Source organism: Siphateles boraxobius, unplaced genomic scaffold (assembly GCF_051911475.1).
Source record: "Siphateles boraxobius isolate OS27281-9 unplaced genomic scaffold, OSU_SipBor_1 77, whole genome shotgun sequence".
Lineage (NCBI taxonomy): Eukaryota > Metazoa > Chordata > Actinopteri > Cypriniformes > Leuciscidae > Siphateles > Siphateles boraxobius.
In genome coordinates, this window is record NW_027509205.1 from 5,521,089 (window position 1) to 5,537,595 (window position 16,507).

Below are 16,507 nucleotides of genomic sequence, written 5' to 3' on the forward strand. Positions count from 1 at the left end.
GAGCCACCGTGTCCCTCTCCGCAATCCTCACCAACGGTCGGACAATCAAACACACACCTGATTCAACTCATCAGCTCATTCGTAAAAACTCCAAGAGATAAGAGAGAGACATCAAAAACCTGCAGAGTCGGGCTCTTTTGCTGTTGTTGTTGTGGATGATGTTGTTTTCATGCTCCGGATCCATGAGCCAAAAATCAATTTCATACGCGGTCACCGGATAGTGGACGAATCAGATGTTAAACGAGATAAGAACAGAGTTGTTGTTTTTTTTTTCCTCTCACACCACCATTACCTGTATAGCATATGATCACCTACAACACCTTTAAAGCACCCATACACAGCAATATACGTTACTTCCATTAACACCTGCTGCCACACAAGACTAAAACATCTCTTTCATTGAACACAGTTTTTGGGGGTGCACCGTTCCCAGAAGTACTGCAATACCGGGTCGATGCGTGGAGTGGACGGAGCAAGCCCCTCTTCCATCTCCCAGTTCCAAAAATCAATTTAATATATGGTGCCCGGGTAGGGCACGTATCAGATATTAAACTGATAAGAACAGATACTACACTTGATCTTAGCCAAAAGGCCGAGAAGCGATGACACAATGACGCAGAGGCGGGGGAGCCGTCAAAGGCCACGCCCACCTGGGCCGTGGCGAGAGGGTCTAAAGGTCGCCAACAAACAAGCTCAGCTCACAGCAATACAAGCTCAGCTTGACTGTTGACACCGAAAATGGATCACAGCAGAGCGCACAACACGACACTTTGGAGTGCAACCTGGGATTTTGGACCAACAAACATTCTGCCCTAAAAGTGAGCGGGCAGACCAAAGCGTACGTCGTAGAGACTTGAAACTCTTGAGGGATGGTAGTACCCGCCCGGTCTACAACATCACCAAGGCTCGGCCCAATCGGCCCCAAGGTGGCGCTGCAGCGATCAGAAGTACGAAATGCCTCGTAACTCCTGAACCGTCCGTCGCAGACCCAAGTGTCTTACATCACCGGAATCCTTGGCTCGGGCCGAACAAGACGCAGGCCTCGGATTCGATGGTTGCGCTGGCGAGATTTTCGGGTATTTGGGATTTTGTGAAAAAGCTACGTTTGCACACTAGTCCTAGGTCTTTCGCCCGATCTACCCCAAACCGGTGCAGAAAGATTCCCTGGAGTCTGATTGCCGACAGCGATGGGGAAAAAAGTCGGAATTTCGATTCACGTTGGCGACGGGACGCCAAAACGTTGGGAGTGGGCGAGGCGGGCTTTACTTAAATGGCCATAACTCTCCAACGGAATGAGACAATTACACCCAAGTCGGTACACCTGTGCACGGGCTCAGCCTGTGCTCAGGTGAAAAGGGATGTGGCGACTGGCCACTTGGTGGCGCTGTAAACAGTAAAAACAACAACATGAATACGGCCATAGGCGACTGTATGTCAGGTGATTTTTCACACATGCACAAGGTATTCATACCACATGATAGAACTCCTCATTCGGAACAACTTTGCTTCTAGGACCACTGCTGCCAATAAAAGCGCTGGTTGAATAATGGACATTATTTGAAGAATGATGAAAAAAATAAACTAAAAAACAGCCCTACTTTTGCAGACTGGTCCTAGGTTGAGAGTTTTACATCTCTCGATCAACCACTGCAGTTCAATTCTCTGGACTTCCTAGGTCGTTAACTACCAGAAGAAGAGGAACTCGGACAATCTGCTCTTTTAACCAGTGTGTCCAGGGGAGAGCGCGAACGCAGTCCCCCACTACCATGAATTATGCAGTCGAGATTCCCACATTTGGGGAATTCGCAGGGGTCAGCACAACCGGAGTGCAATGGCCGAGCCTCGCCCTGGGTGAACCACCTTCCTGATCATGGTGTCTCCCCTGCCAGGTAAGTATGAATTCCCAGGCCTCCCGTCAGAGCCACCGTGTCCCTCTCCGCAATCCTCACCAACGGTCGGACAATCAAACACACACCTGATTCAACTCATCAGCTCATTCGTAAAAACTCCAAGAGATAAGAGAGAGACATCAAAAACCTGCAGAGTCGGGCTCTTTTGCTGTTGTTGTTGTGGATGATGTTGTTTTCATGCTCCGGATCCATGAGCCAAAAATCAATTTCATACGCGGTCACCGGATAGTGGACGAATCAGATGTTAAACGAGATAAGAACAGAGTTGTTGTTTTTTTTTTCCTCTCACACCACCATTACCTGTATAGCATATGATCACCTACAACACCTTTAAAGCACCCATACACAGCAATATACGTTACTTCCATTAACACCTGCTGCCACACAAGACTAAAACATCTCTTTCATTGAACACAGTTTTTGGGGGTGCACCGTTCCCAGAAGTACTGCAATACCGGGTCGATGCGTGGAGTGGACGGAGCAAGCCCCTCTTCCATCTCCCAGTTCCAAAAATCAATTTAATATATGGTGCCCGGGTAGGGCACGTATCAGATATTAAACTGATAAGAACAGATACTACACTTGATCTTAGCCAAAAGGCCGAGAAGCGATGACACAATGACGCAGAGGCGGGGGAGCCGTCAAAGGCCACGCCCACCTGGGCCGTGGCGAGAGGGTCTAAAGGTCGCCAACAAACAAGCTCAGCTCACAGCAATACAAGCTCAGCTTGACTGTTGACACCGAAAATGGATCACAGCAGAGCGCACAACACGACACTTTGGAGTGCAACCTGGGATTTTGGACCAACAAACATTCTGCCCTAAAAGTGAGCGGGCAGACCAAAGCGTACGTCGTAGAGACTTGAAACTCTTGAGGGATGGTAGTACCCGCCCGGTCTACAACATCACCAAGGCTCGGCCCAATCGGCCCCAAGGTGGCGCTGCAGCGATCAGAAGTACGAAATGCCTCGTAACTCCTGAACCGTCCGTCGCAGACCCAAGTGTCTTACATCACCGGAATCCTTGGCTCGGGCCGAACAAGACGCAGGCCTCGGATTCGATGGTTGCGCTGGCGAGATTTTCGGGTATTTGGGATTTTGTGAAAAAGCTACTTTTGCACACTAGTCCTAGGTCTTTCGCCCGAACTGACCCAAACCGGTGCAGAAAGATTCCCTGGAGTCTGATTGCCGACAGCGATGGGGAAAAAAGTCGGAATTTCGATTCACGTTGGCGACGGGACGCCAAAACGTTGGGAGTGGGCGAGGCGGGCTTTACTTAAATGGCCATAACTCTCCAACGGAATGAGACAATTACACCCAAGTCGGTACACCTGTGCACGGGCTCAGCCTGTGCTCAGGTGAAAAGGGATGTGGCGACTGGCCACTTGGTGGCGCTGTAAACAGTAAAAACAACAACATGAATACGGCCATAGGCGACTGTATGTCAGGTGATTTTTCACACATGCACAAGGTATTCATACCACATGATAGAACTCCTCATTCGGAACAACTTTGCTTCTAGGACCACTGCTGCCAATAAAAGCGCTGGTTGAATAATGGACATTATTTGAAGAATGATGAAAAAAATAAACTAAAAAACAGCCCTACTTTTGCAGACTGGTCCTAGGTTGAGAGTTTTACATCTCTCGATCAACCACTGCAGTTCAATTCTCTGGACTTCCTAGGTCGTTAACTACCAGAAGAAGAGGAACTCGGACAATCTGCTCTTTTAACCAGTGTGTCCAGGGGAGAGCGCGAACGCAGTCCCCCACTACCATGAATTATGCAGTCGAGATTCCCACATTTGGGGAATTCGCAGGGGTCAGCACAACCGGAGTGCAATGGCCGAGCCTCGCCCTGGGTGAACCACCTTCCTGATCATGGTGTCTCCCCTGCCAGGTAAGTATGAATTCCCAGGCCTCCCGTCAGAGCCACCGTGTCCCTCTCCGCAATCCTCACCAACGGTCGGACAATCAAACACACACCTGATTCAACTCATCAGCTCATTCGTAAAAACTCCAAGAGATAAGAGAGAGACATCAAAAACCTGCAGAGTCGGGCTCTTTTGCTGTTGTTGTTGTGGATGATGTTGTTTTCATGCTCCGGATCCATGAGCCAAAAATCAATTTCATACGCGGTCACCGGATAGTGGACGAATCAGATGTTAAACGAGATAAGAACAGAGTTGTTGTTTTTTTTTTCCTCTCACACCACCATTACCTGTATAGCATATGATCACCTACAACACCTTTAAAGCACCCATACACAGCAATATACGTTACTTCCATTAACACCTGCTGCCACACAAGACTAAAACATCTCTTTCATTGAACACAGTTTTTGGGGGTGCACCGTTCCCAGAAGTACTGCAATACCGGGTCGATGCGTGGAGTGGACGGAGCAAGCCCCTCTTCCATCTCCCAGTTCCAAAAATCAATTTAATATATGGTGCCCGGGTAGGGCACGTATCAGATATTAAACTGATAAGAACAGATACTACACTTGATCTTAGCCAAAAGGCCGAGAAGCGATGACACAATGACGCAGAGGCGGGGGAGCCGTCAAAGGCCACGCCCACCTGGGCCGTGGCGAGAGGGTCTAAAGGTCGCCAACAAACAAGCTCAGCTCACAGCAATACAAGCTCAGCTTGACTGTTGACACCGAAAATGGATCACAGCAGAGCGCACAACACGACACTTTGGAGTGCAACCTGGGATTTTGGACCAACAAACATTCTGCCCTAAAAGTGAGCGGGCAGACCAAAGCGTACGTCGTAGAGACTTGAAACTCTTGAGGGATGGTAGTACCCGCCCGGTCTACAACATCACCAAGGCTCGGCCCAATCGGCCCCAAGGTGGCGCTGCAGCGATCAGAAGTACGAAATGCCTCGTAACTCCTGAACCGTCCGTCGCAGACCCAAGTGTCTTACATCACCGGAATCCTTGGCTCGGGCCGAACAAGACGCAGGCCTCGGATTCGATGGTTGCGCTGGCGAGATTTTCGGGTATTTGGGATTTTGTGAAAAAGCTACGTTTGCACACTAGTCCTAGGTCTTTCGCCCGATCTACCCCAAACCGGTGCAGAAAGATTCCCTGGAGTCTGATTGCCGACAGCGATGGGGAAAAAAGTCGGAATTTCGATTCACGTTGGCGACGGGACGCCAAAACGTTGGGAGTGGGCGAGGCGGGCTTTACTTAAATGGCCATAACTCTCCAACGGAATGAGACAATTACACCCAAGTCGGTACACCTGTGCACGGGCTCAGCCTGTGCTCAGGTGAAAAGGGATGTGGCGACTGGCCACTTGGTGGCGCTGTAAACAGTAAAAACAACAACATGAATACGGCCATAGGCGACTGTATGTCAGGTGATTTTTCACACATGCACAAGGTATTCATACCACATGATAGAACTCCTCATTCGGAACAACTTTGCTTCTAGGACCACTGCTGCCAATAAAAGCGCTGGTTGAATAATGGAGATTATTTGAAGAATGATGAAAAAAAAACCTAAAAAACAGCCCTACTTTTGCAGACTGGTCCTAGGTTGAGAGTTTTACATCTCTCGATCAACCACTGCAGTTCAATTCTCTGGACTTCCTAGGTCGTTAACTACCAGAAGAAGAGGAACTCGGACAATCTGCTCTTTTAACCAGTGTGTCCAGGGGAGAGCGCGAACGCAGTCCCCCACTACCATGAATTATGCAGTCGAGATTCCCACATTTGGGGAATTCGCAGGGGTCAGCACAACCGGAGTGCAATGGCCGAGCCTCGCCCTGGGTGAACCACCTTCCTGATCATGGTGTCTCCCCTGCCAGGTAAGTATGAATTCCCAGGCCTCCCGTCAGAGGCACCGTGTCCCTCTCCGCAATCCTCACCAACGGTCGGACAATCAAACACACACCTGATTCAACTCATCAGCTCATTCGTAAAAACTCCAAGAGATAAGAGAGAGACATCAAAAACCTGCAGAGTCGGGCTCTTTTGCTGTTGTTGTTGTGGATGATGTTGTTTTCATGCTCCGGATCCATGAGCCAAAAATCAATTTCATACGCGGTCACCGGATAGTGGACGAATCAGATGTTAAACGAGATAAGAACAGAGTTGTTGTTTTTTTTTTCCTCTCACACCACCATTACCTGTATAGCATATGATCACCTACAACACCTTTAAAGCACCCATACACAGCAATATACGTTACTTCCATTAACACCTGCTGCCACACAAGACTAAAACATCTCTTTCATTGAACACAGTTTTTGGGGGTGCACCGTTCCCAGAAGTACTGCAATACCGGGTCGATGCGTGGAGTGGACGGAGCAAGCCCCTCTTCCATCTCCCAGTTCCAAAAATCAATTTAATATATGGTGCCCGGGTAGGGCACGTATCAGATATTAAACTGATAAGAACAGATACTACACTTGATCTTAGCCAAAAGGCCGAGAAGCGATGACACAATGACGCAGAGGCGGGGGAGCCGTCAAAGGCCACGCCCACCTGGGCCGTGGCGAGAGGGTCTAAAGGTCGCCAACAAACAAGCTCAGCTCACAGCAATACAAGCTCAGCTTGACTGTTGACACCGAAAATGGATCACAGCAGAGCGCACAACACGACACTTTGGAGTGCAACCTGGGATTTTGGACCAACAAACATTCTGCCCTAAAAGTGAGCGGGCAGACCAAAGCGTACGTCGTAGAGACTTGAAACTCTTGAGGGATGGTAGTACCCGCCCGGTCTACAACATCACCAAGGCTCGGCCCAATCGGCCCCAAGGTGGCGCTGCAGCGATCAGAAGTACGAAATGCCTCGTAACTCCTGAACCGTCCGTCGCAGACCCAAGTGTCTTACATCACCGGAATCCTTGGCTCGGGCCGAACAAGACGCAGGCCTCGGATTCGATGGTTGCGCTGGCGAGATTTTCGGGTATTTGGGATTTTGTGAAAAAGCTACGTTTGCACACTAGTCCTAGGTCTTTCGCCCGATCTACCCCAAACCGGTGCAGAAAGATTCCCTGGAGTCTGATTGCCGACAGCGATGGGGAAAAAAGTCGGAATTTCGATTCACGTTGGCGACGGGACGCCAAAACGTTGGGAGTGGGCGAGGCGGGCTTTACTTAAATGGCCATAACTCTCCAACGGAATGAGACAATTACACCCAAGTCGGTACACCTGTGCACGGGCTCAGCCTGTGCTCAGGTGAAAAGGGATGTGGCGACTGGCCACTTGGTGGCGCTGTAAACAGTAAAAACAACAACATGAATACGGCCATAGGCGACTGTATGTCAGGTGATTTTTCACACATGCACAAGGTATTCATACCACATGATAGAACTCCTCATTCGGAACAACTTTGCTTCTAGGACCACTGCTGCCAATAAAAGCGCTGGTTGAATAATGGAGATTATTTGAAGAATGATGAAAAAAAAACCTAAAAAACAGCCCTACTTTTGCAGACTGGTCCTAGGTTGAGAGTTTTACATCTCTCGATCAACCACTGCAGTTCAATTCTCTGGACTTCCTAGGTCGTTAACTACCAGAAGAAGAGGAACTCGGACAATCTGCTCTTTTAACCAGTGTGTCCAGGGGAGAGCGCGAACGCAGTCCCCCACTACCATGAATTATGCAGTCGAGATTCCCACATTTGGGGAATTCGCAGGGGTCAGCACAACCGGAGTGCAATGGCCGAGCCTCGCCCTGGGTGAACCACCTTCCTGATCATGGTGTCTCCCCTGCCAGGTAAGTATGAATTCCCAGGCCTCCCGTCAGAGGCACCGTGTCCCTCTCCGCAATCCTCACCAACGGTCGGACAATCAAACACACACCTGATTCAACTCATCAGCTCATTCGTAAAAACTCCAAGAGATAAGAGAGAGACATCAAAAACCTGCAGAGTCGGGCTCTTTTGCTGTTGTTGTTGTGGATGATGTTGTTTTCATGCTCCGGATCCATGAGCCAAAAATCAATTTCATACGCGGTCACCGGATAGTGGACGAATCAGATGTTAAACGAGATAAGAACAGAGTTGTTGTTTTTTTTTTCCTCTCACACCACCATTACCTGTATAGCATATGATCACCTACAACACCTTTAAAGCACCCATACACAGCAATATACGTTACTTCCATTAACACCTGCTGCCACACAAGACTAAAACATCTCTTTCATTGAACACAGTTTTTGGGGGTGCACCGTTCCCAGAAGTACTGCAATACCGGGTCGATGCGTGGAGTGGACGGAGCAAGCCCCTCTTCCATCTCCCAGTTCCAAAAATCAATTTAATATATGGTGCCCGGGTAGGGCACGTATCAGATATTAAACTGATAAGAACAGATTTTTTTTCTTTTGACATATTTTTATTGTGCCATTTCATTCATTTATACATCATATCATTTTTACAGAATGTTCACATGCTTTTTTGTTCTTTGTTCTTTTGTTTTTGAAGCGATAAAACAGTTCCATTTGCCCATGTACATATATATATACATACACATACACACACATATATATATAAATACATACACGTATACATATATACATATACAGTACATATACTTTTTTTTAAGTAAAAGAAAAGCATTCTGTTAAAAATAAAAAATTAAGTAAGGTATGAATAAAAAAGGTAATAAATAGAATAAATATACAGATAAAACAATAAAAAAAAAAAAAAAAAAAATTTAAAAAAAAAAAAAAAAAAAAAAAAAAAAAAAAAAAAAAAAAAAAAAAAAAAAAACAACAGAGTTTAAAAGCTCTTTCTTCCATTGTACAGGAGTGGGTATGTCCTTATAACCATTTTAAACCTCCACTCAGCTCTTCAGAAACAGTCCCAAGGACCCGACCCTTCTGGGCCCGGAGGAGATCCTCTTGAACCGAGGCGCCGCTGCTCCACCTAAGATGTTGGGGGGCATCTACGGGCAGTCAGGGCTCGTGGCTATGGGGACCTTTTCCTGTGAAGCTCTGACCCCCACATCCGAATGGCGACATGCGGTGTAATCCTGCAGCCTTGACTTAGCCAGCTGGATGGTGGCGTGGAGGGACACCTGCATGCGCTTCCCTACCAGTAGGTTTCTGGAGGTCCAAATGGCGTCTTTGATACAGAGGATGGTGAGCCATAGCTTTGATGGTGTTTTAGCTGGTGTTTCATCTTGGCTCACCCCTCCTCTCCCCATAGGGTAGTCTGGGACCCCCCCTACTGGCAGGTACGGGAATTGCTGGGGGCCAGCTGTTGCCCACAGGTCCCTCACAGCACTGCACTCCCAGAGGGCGTGCCTCACGGTCTCGGGCGCGCCACACCCGGGCCGCGGGCAGATGGGATTCTCTGACATGCCTCGGGAGTGCATCACGGCCCTGACCGGGAGGATCTCATGGGCAGCCATCCAAGCCAGGTCTCGGTGTCGGTTATGAAGAGCTGAGTGGGATACATTTCGCCAAACCTTTTGGGCTTCACCTAGAGTGAGCCCGCGCACTGGACACACTTGTTCCCGTTCCTGCACAAGGGAGAGGATAGAGCGGTGGTTGGTTAAAACAGTCACTCTTTCTTTTTCCAAATTAAAATTCTTTAAAAACTTTTTTATATGAGTGTATGCAGGGGGTTGGTCAAATGCAAGTGGTGTTGTCAAGTCTGTTGGTAAAATATTGATGGATCTTAAAAAAGACCCCACCCAGAACCGGGCCATGGCTGCTGTTTTGTCTTGTCTGGATGGGGTCAGGGCATACTTTAGGTGTAGTGCAGTGTATTTGGCTCCTAAAAACAAGTGAGGGTCCGGTACGCCTTTTCCTCCATTTTTTGGTGCTTTCTTCATAATTCCTCTTTTTAGCCTCTCCCACTTGGACCCCCACAGGAAATAAAACATGGACCGGTCCAGAGATACAAGAAAGAATCTAGGGGGGAAAAAAACAGAACATAACAATAAGAACAGTGGTAAAATCACCGCTTTTAGAATTAAAACCTTCCCTTCAACTGTCAGCTGTCTCAGTCCCCAGAACCCCAATTTTTTCCTCACTTTTCCCATCACATCATGCCAATTTCCACTCCCTCCCCCGTCTCTGTCAAATTTTATGCCCAGTATTTTTAAGTCTGTCTTTTTAATAGTGATGTCCAGTCCAACAGTCTTGCTAGGTTCCCATGGGCCATAGAACTGTGCCTGGGTCTTTTCTCTGTTCAGTCTAGCTCCAGACGCTTTCCCAAACCAGTCTGTCAAGTCCATGGTCCTCTGTATTGATAAAACGTCAGTGCATAAAAGGTTAACATCATCCATATATAAAACAGTCTTTGCAGTCAGTCCTCCGGTCCCGGGTATGGTCAGTCCCGTTATCCACTTGTCCGTTCTCAAGACCTGCGCTAGGGGTTCGATGCAAGCCACATACAGGAGAGGAGATAACGGACAGCCCTGACGGACACCGCTGCGTATATCTATCGCTTTTGAAAGGTTCCCATTAACTAGGATTCTGCTGGTTATGTCCCTGTACAGCAATCCCACCCAAGCTAAGAATCTCCCAGGAAAGCCCATTTTCCCCAATACTTGAAACAAGTAATGGTGCGAGACTCTGTCAAATGCTTTTTCAAAATCTAGGTTTAAAACTATCAGCCGAATATTTCTGTCTCTCGCATAACAGATGGCATCTCTTATCAGTACGAGGCTGTCCGTGATCTTTCTCCCAGGGACGGCGCAGGCTTGATCCGGGTTGATCAATTCTGCTAAAACTCTTGACATTCGTGTTGATAAAAGTTTACTAAAAAGTTTACAGTCAAAGTTTAAAAGGGTTATAGGACGCCAGTTTTTTAAATCTGTCTTGTCGTCTTTTTTGTGTAAAAGTGTCATTATACCCATTCTAAAACTGTCTGGAAGTCGGTCGAGGTTATCAAAGTCATTAAAAACAGCCAGTAAGTCTTGTCTTAAAATGTCCCAAAAGGTCAGATAAAATTCTAGAGGGAGTCCGTCATCTCCAGGGGATTTCCCCTTTTTAAAATTTTTTAAGCTTTTGTCCATCTCAAGGAGGTTAAAATCATTTGTCAGACCTGCACTATCTTTTACAGTTTTCTCTATAAAGGTTAGTGTTTCATTTAAAATACCATCATCAATTACCTTTTTTCCATAGAGTTCCTCATAAAAACTTTCTACTACTGTTAAAATACCATTTGTGTCTGTCATCATTTCTCTTTCTTTGTTTCTCAATTTCACCATTGCTCCACCTCTATTAAGTATTTTCTTAAAAAAGTATCGTGTACATTTCTCTCCCTGCTCTATTTCCTTTTCTTTACTTCTCAGAATAATTCCTCTACTTTTAACTTCTGCCAATTCAGACATTTCCTTTTTGACGTCTTTTATTTCATCCTTAAAGTCGAACCCCTGATTAAAAAGATGAAAGTAGCGTTGTAGCCTCTTTTGCAGTCCCACCATTTGTCTATATTCTTTTCCTTTTTTCTTTTTCCCTGCCCATCTAAAAAAAGTCTTGGTCTTTCCCTTCACCATCTCCCACCACTGTGCTCTTGAATCATAGAAGTCTTGTAGGGTCTGCCAATTGCTGTACTGCTCCCTGTATTCTTTTACTATCTCTAGGTCTTCCAACAGGGAGCAGTTTAGCTTCCACAGACCTCTACCTGTTGTCAAACCGGGAGGAAGTGATAGGGTGCAAGATAGCATAGTGTGATCAGAAAAGAAAAGTGGGGTTAATCTGGCATCCAATAAAGACCAGTCTCTGGTAAAAATATAATCAATGCGGGAAGCTCTGGTGCCATCACCACTGAACCAGGTGTGGCCCACATTGTTGGGATGCATGGATTTGAAAACGTCAGTCAGTCTAAAATCTTTTATTATATTTTGCAGTAAAACTGTAGTCTTGTCCTTTTTAAAATCCTCCCCTGCCCCTTTCCTATCTTTCCTCTGTAAAACACAATTAAAATCTCCTGCGAAAATTAAAGGAGTCTTTCCTAGTAAGTGGGACTGCATATCTATTAAAAGGCTGTATCTGTCATTTTTTTCTGTGTTCCCGTAAAAGTTTAAAACATTAAAATCCCTCCCTAAAAAAGTCAAATTGGCTAAAAGGGCCCGTCCGTCTCTTAATATTGTGCTCCCTTTCACCAATATTTGTGTGTTTTTTATCAGGATGGCTACTCCGTCTGCTTTATTTTGATTTGAACCACTCCATAAGGAGGGTCCTTGCTGCCATTGGTCTTCCCACTTCTTGTAGTCTTTTAAAAAGGGTAAGGCACATTCCTGTAGTAAAAAGACATCAGAGGGTTGTGTACTTAAAAAATTTAAAACTGTTTGTGCTCTCATTTGTGACATCACACTTCTCACGTTTAAAGTGGAGATAGTGATGGTCGTGAGCATTAAAATGAGTATAAAAGAAGACAGATACAACATTTTAAAAAATTTAAAAACAACTATCCATTAAAAAACAGATTTCCTTGTAAAACAAACTCTTCCTGCGTTCCCACCAAAGGGGAGGCAGGGGAATGAGTTTCTTTCCCTTCTGAATCACAGGGTGAGCTCCTGGGTGTGGATGATTTCAGCTCAATCGATAAGAAAGAAATCTCATTTGCTGTATGACTTGGGAATAATCTATTCAGGTCGTCTGACGAGGAGGAGTCAGAGAATCTTCCTATTTTATCTTTATCGGTTTCTTTCAAGAGAGGGGAATGTGCCGCTCTCTTTTTATTTATCGATTGAGCACAGGGGAGTTGCTCACTTAATTGACTTTTTGTTTGTAACTCGTCTGTATCCTCCCCTGCATTTTCACTTACCTCTGTGTTGTCTTCATCTGTCCCTTCCATTTGATCTTCCTCACCTTGTTTTACTTCACTCCTTTGCTCCACCCCTTCGTTACCTCTGTCATCTGCTTTCTCTCCACCAATCACAGGGTTTGGCGGGAGATTTGAATCTGGCTCCGCCTCCTCGTTATCCTGTTGCACTCTCTCCTCAACCGCCATTTTGTGTGCTTTAACTTTGTTGGCAAACGATTTGGGGCAATCTCTGTAGAGATGGGAAAAGTCTCCACAAAGATTACACCTTCTGCCATTGGGACATTCGTCAAAAGAGTGTCCAATTTCTCTACACTTGTTACAAAAGACTTTCTGGCATGCTTCAACAAGGTGCCCCAACTCCCCACATCGCCGGCAGAGTTTGGGCATCCCCTGATAGTGGATGTAGCCCCTGTTTTCTCCCAGAACTATCATTTGTGGCAAATGCCTCAGACCTTGGAAGCCCTGGGGGTCTTCCCATTGCTTAATGGGGACCCTCCAGGCACAATTCCAAATACCGTCTTCATCATAAACCTTCATAGCCTGGCCCCTCACAGTGCAAAATCTTCCCAACCATGTACAAACATCTTCTCCATTTACAGTCTCATTGAACATCCTAACAATAACCACTTTTTGTGTGTTATCAGTTAGTTTCTCCACTTTAAACATGGAGAACTGGGTCTTATGTGTGTCAAAGAGTTGCCAGAAGTCATTTAACAGTGCTGCATTCTTAAAACTCACATCAAAGCCTTTGTTAAAAGGCAGGGTCAGAATGCAATTCAAATCCACGGGGGTAAACCCTAAACATTTCTGCATCAGTTTCCTAGAAAAATCTAGTCTGGACATTTCCAACTTCTTTCCATCTTTTTCTAAAAAACTAAAACGCACGCTGTGGTGCCTCCGCACGCCGGCACGGGCAGCCGACATGTTGGAGGCACCAACAGCCTAAAAATAAACAATAAAATAAAATACAAATAAATAATAATTCAAATAACAATAAATAAATAAATAGATAAAAAATCTTACCTTAATACAGTACAGAAGTAAAAGCAACTGGATCAATATACCTCCTAAAAGTTGTATGGCTCAGGATACAGGGTGATCTTGAGCCAAGAAACCTCCAAGAGGCGATCGCTGTCTCAACCAGTGACCAGACACTTGATCTTAGCCAAAAGGCCGAGAAGCGATGACACAATGACGCAGAGGCGGGGGAGCCGTCAAAGGCCACGCCCACCTGGGCCGTGGCGAGAGGGTCTAAAGGTCGCCAACAAACAAGCTCAGCTCACAGCAATACAAGCTCAGCTTGACTGTTGACACCGAAAATGGATCACAGCAGAGCGCACAACACGACACTTTGGAGTGCAACCTGGGATTTTGGACCAACAAACATTCTGCCCTAAAAGTGAGCGGGCAGACCAAAGCGTACGTCGTAGAGACTTGAAACTCTTGAGGGATGGTAGTACCCGCCCGGTCTACAACATCACCAAGGCTCGGCCCAATCGGCCCCAAGGTGGCGCTGCAGCGATCAGAAGTACGAAATGCCTCGTAACTCCTGAACCGTCCGTCGCAGACCCAAGTGTCTTACATCACCGGAATCCTTGGCTCGGGCCGAACAAGACGCAGGCCTCGGATTCGATGGTTGCGCTGGCGAGATTTTCGGGTATTTGGGATTTTGTGAAAAAGCTACGTTTGCACACTAGTCCTAGGTCTTTCGCCCGATCTACCCCAAACCGGTGCAGAAAGATTCCCTGGAGTCTGATTGCCGACAGCGATGGGGAAAAAAGTCGGAATTTCGATTCACGTTGGCGACGGGACGCCAAAACTTTGGGAGTGGGCGAGGCGGGCTTTACTTAAATGGCCATAACTCTCCAACGGAATGAGACAATTACACCCAAGTCGGTACACCTGTGCACGGGCTCAGCCTGTGCTCAGGTGAAAAGGGATGTGGTGACTGGCCACTTGGTGGCGCTGTAAACAGTAAAAACAACAACATGAATACGGCCATAGGCGACTGTATGTCAGGTGATTTTTCACACATGCACAAGGTATTCATACCACATGATAGAACTCCTCATTCGGAACAACTTTGCTTCTAGGACCACTGCTGCCAATAAAAGCGCTGGTTGAATAATGGAGATTATTTGAAGAATGATGAAAAAAAAAACTAAAAAACAGCCCTACTTTTGCAGACTGGTCCTAGGTTGAGAGTTTTACATCTCTCGATCAACCACTGCAGTTCAATTCTCTGGACTTCCTAGGTCGTTAACTACCAGAAGAAGAGGAACTCGAACAATCTGCTCTTTTAACCAGTGTGTCCAGGGGAGAGCGCGAACGCAGTCCCCCACTACCATAAATTATGCAGTCGAGATTCCCACATTTGGGGAATTCGCAGGGGTCAGCACAACCGGAGTGCAATGGCCGAGCCTCGCCCTGGGTGAACCACCTTCCTGATCATGGTGTCTCCCCTGCCAGGTAAGTATGAATTCCCAGGCCTCCCGTCAGAGGGACCGTGTCCCTCTCCGCAATCCTCACCAACGGTCGGACAATCAAACACACACCTGATTCAACTCATCAGCTCATTCGTAAAAACTCCAAGAGATAAGAGAGAGACATCAAAAACCTGCAGAGTCGGGCTCTTTTGCTGTTGTTGTTGTGGATGATGTTGTTTTCATGCTCCGGATCCATGAGCCAAAAATCAATTTCATACGCGGTCACCGGATAGTGGACGAATCAGATGTTAAACGAGATAAGAACAGAGTTGTTGTTTTTTTTCCCTCTCACACCACCATTACCTGTATAGCATAAGATCACCTACAACACCTTTAAAGCACCCATACACAGCAACACAGCTGCCACACAAGACTAAAACATCTCTTTCATTGAACACAGTTTTTGGGGGTGCACCGTTCCCAGAAGTACTGCAATACCGGGTCGATGCGTGGAGTGGACGGAGCAAGCCCCTCTTCCATCTCCCAGTTCCAAAAATCAATTTAATATATGGTGCCCGGGTAGGGCACGTATCAGATATTAAACTGATAAGAACAGATTTTTTCTTTCGAAAAAAGTTTATTGTCACATTGTTTCATTCCATTCTTTCAATATCCATTTTTTCCTTATAAAATCACATTTTTGCACATATCTTAAAACAACAAAAAGGACATAAGTTACAGTTAAAAATCAGTTATGTTGATGTGTTGTGTAAAAGTCCATGTATGTTGTGTGTTGTTTTAAAGTAAAGGTAAAATGGATTAAAATAAAATAGGAATGCAAATATAAAACAATAAAACAATAAAATATGCCAAATAAAACATCTCTTGTACAGGATCGAGGGTGAGTCCCTATCAAGATTGTCCATTCACTCCAGGTCTCCAGAACAGGCCCCAGACTCCCCGCTTCTGGTGCCCAGCGGAGATCCCCTCTCCTCCGGCCCGCTGGCCCGCTGTTCCCGTAGCCGGTGTGGTGAGGGTGCATCTACGGGCGGCCAGGGTCGGTGGCGGCCGGGACCTTCTACGTGTGACCCCGGCCCCCCCATCCGAATAACGACGTGCGGCCCACCCTGCAGCGTTGATCTTATTTTCTGCTCGCACGCGTGGAGGGGGACCGTCACGCGTTTCCCCACCAGCAGATTTCTGGTGACCCAGATGGCATCCTTAATCACGTTTAGGGTGAGCCAGAGCGAGGAAAATTTTGGTTGTGTCAGCTCCTTCAAGCCCTGACCCACCCCCAGGATGGCGAGCTTGTAGTCCACCTGGGCCCCACCCGCTGGCAGGCACGGGAAAAACAGGGGGCCGGTCTTGGCCCACAGGTCCCGCGCTTCGCCGCACTCCCAGAGCAGATGTCGAACGGTCTCCGGGGAACCAC

The 16,507-nt window shown here is 46.7% G+C and overlaps 9 non-coding genes and 2 pseudogenes across 9 annotated transcripts; all 11 read right to left on the reverse strand.

The window, feature by feature from the left end:
• Positions 1 to 413: 413 nt before the first annotated feature.
• On the reverse strand, positions 414 to 604 carry LOC143727062 (U2 spliceosomal RNA). The gene has a single exon (XR_013199271.1). It is a non-coding gene; the product is annotated as a U2 spliceosomal RNA (small nuclear RNA).
• Positions 605 to 1,733: 1,129 nt separating this feature from the next.
• Positions 1,734 to 1,897, reverse strand: LOC143726937 (U1 spliceosomal RNA). The gene has a single exon (XR_013199158.1). It is a non-coding gene; the product is annotated as a U1 spliceosomal RNA (small nuclear RNA).
• Positions 1,898 to 2,331: 434 nt separating this feature from the next.
• On the reverse strand, positions 2,332 to 2,522 carry LOC143727064 (U2 spliceosomal RNA). The gene has a single exon (XR_013199273.1). It is a non-coding gene; the product is annotated as a U2 spliceosomal RNA (small nuclear RNA).
• A 1,129-nt stretch (positions 2,523 to 3,651) lies between these two features.
• LOC143726938 (U1 spliceosomal RNA) lies at positions 3,652 to 3,815 on the reverse strand. The gene has a single exon (XR_013199159.1). It is a non-coding gene; the product is annotated as a U1 spliceosomal RNA (small nuclear RNA).
• A 434-nt stretch (positions 3,816 to 4,249) lies between these two features.
• Positions 4,250 to 4,440, reverse strand: LOC143727065 (U2 spliceosomal RNA). Its single transcript, XR_013199274.1, has one exon. It is a non-coding gene; the product is annotated as a U2 spliceosomal RNA (small nuclear RNA).
• Positions 4,441 to 5,568: 1,128 nt separating this feature from the next.
• Positions 5,569 to 5,732, reverse strand: LOC143726939 (U1 spliceosomal RNA). Its single transcript, XR_013199160.1, has one exon. It is a non-coding gene; the product is annotated as a U1 spliceosomal RNA (small nuclear RNA).
• Positions 5,733 to 6,166: 434 nt separating this feature from the next.
• Positions 6,167 to 6,357, reverse strand: LOC143727066 (U2 spliceosomal RNA). The gene has a single exon (XR_013199275.1). It is a non-coding gene; the product is annotated as a U2 spliceosomal RNA (small nuclear RNA).
• Positions 6,358 to 7,485: 1,128 nt separating this feature from the next.
• LOC143726940 (U1 spliceosomal RNA) lies at positions 7,486 to 7,649 on the reverse strand. Its single transcript, XR_013199161.1, has one exon. It is a non-coding gene; the product is annotated as a U1 spliceosomal RNA (small nuclear RNA).
• A 434-nt stretch (positions 7,650 to 8,083) lies between these two features.
• Positions 8,084 to 8,256, reverse strand: LOC143727468 (U2 spliceosomal RNA; annotated as a pseudogene).
• Positions 8,257 to 14,962: 6,706 nt separating this feature from the next.
• On the reverse strand, positions 14,963 to 15,126 carry LOC143726655 (U1 spliceosomal RNA). Its single transcript, XR_013198891.1, has one exon. It is a non-coding gene; the product is annotated as a U1 spliceosomal RNA (small nuclear RNA).
• A 413-nt stretch (positions 15,127 to 15,539) lies between these two features.
• LOC143727392 (U2 spliceosomal RNA) lies at positions 15,540 to 15,716 on the reverse strand (annotated as a pseudogene).
• Positions 15,717 to 16,507: the final 791 nt, after the last annotated feature.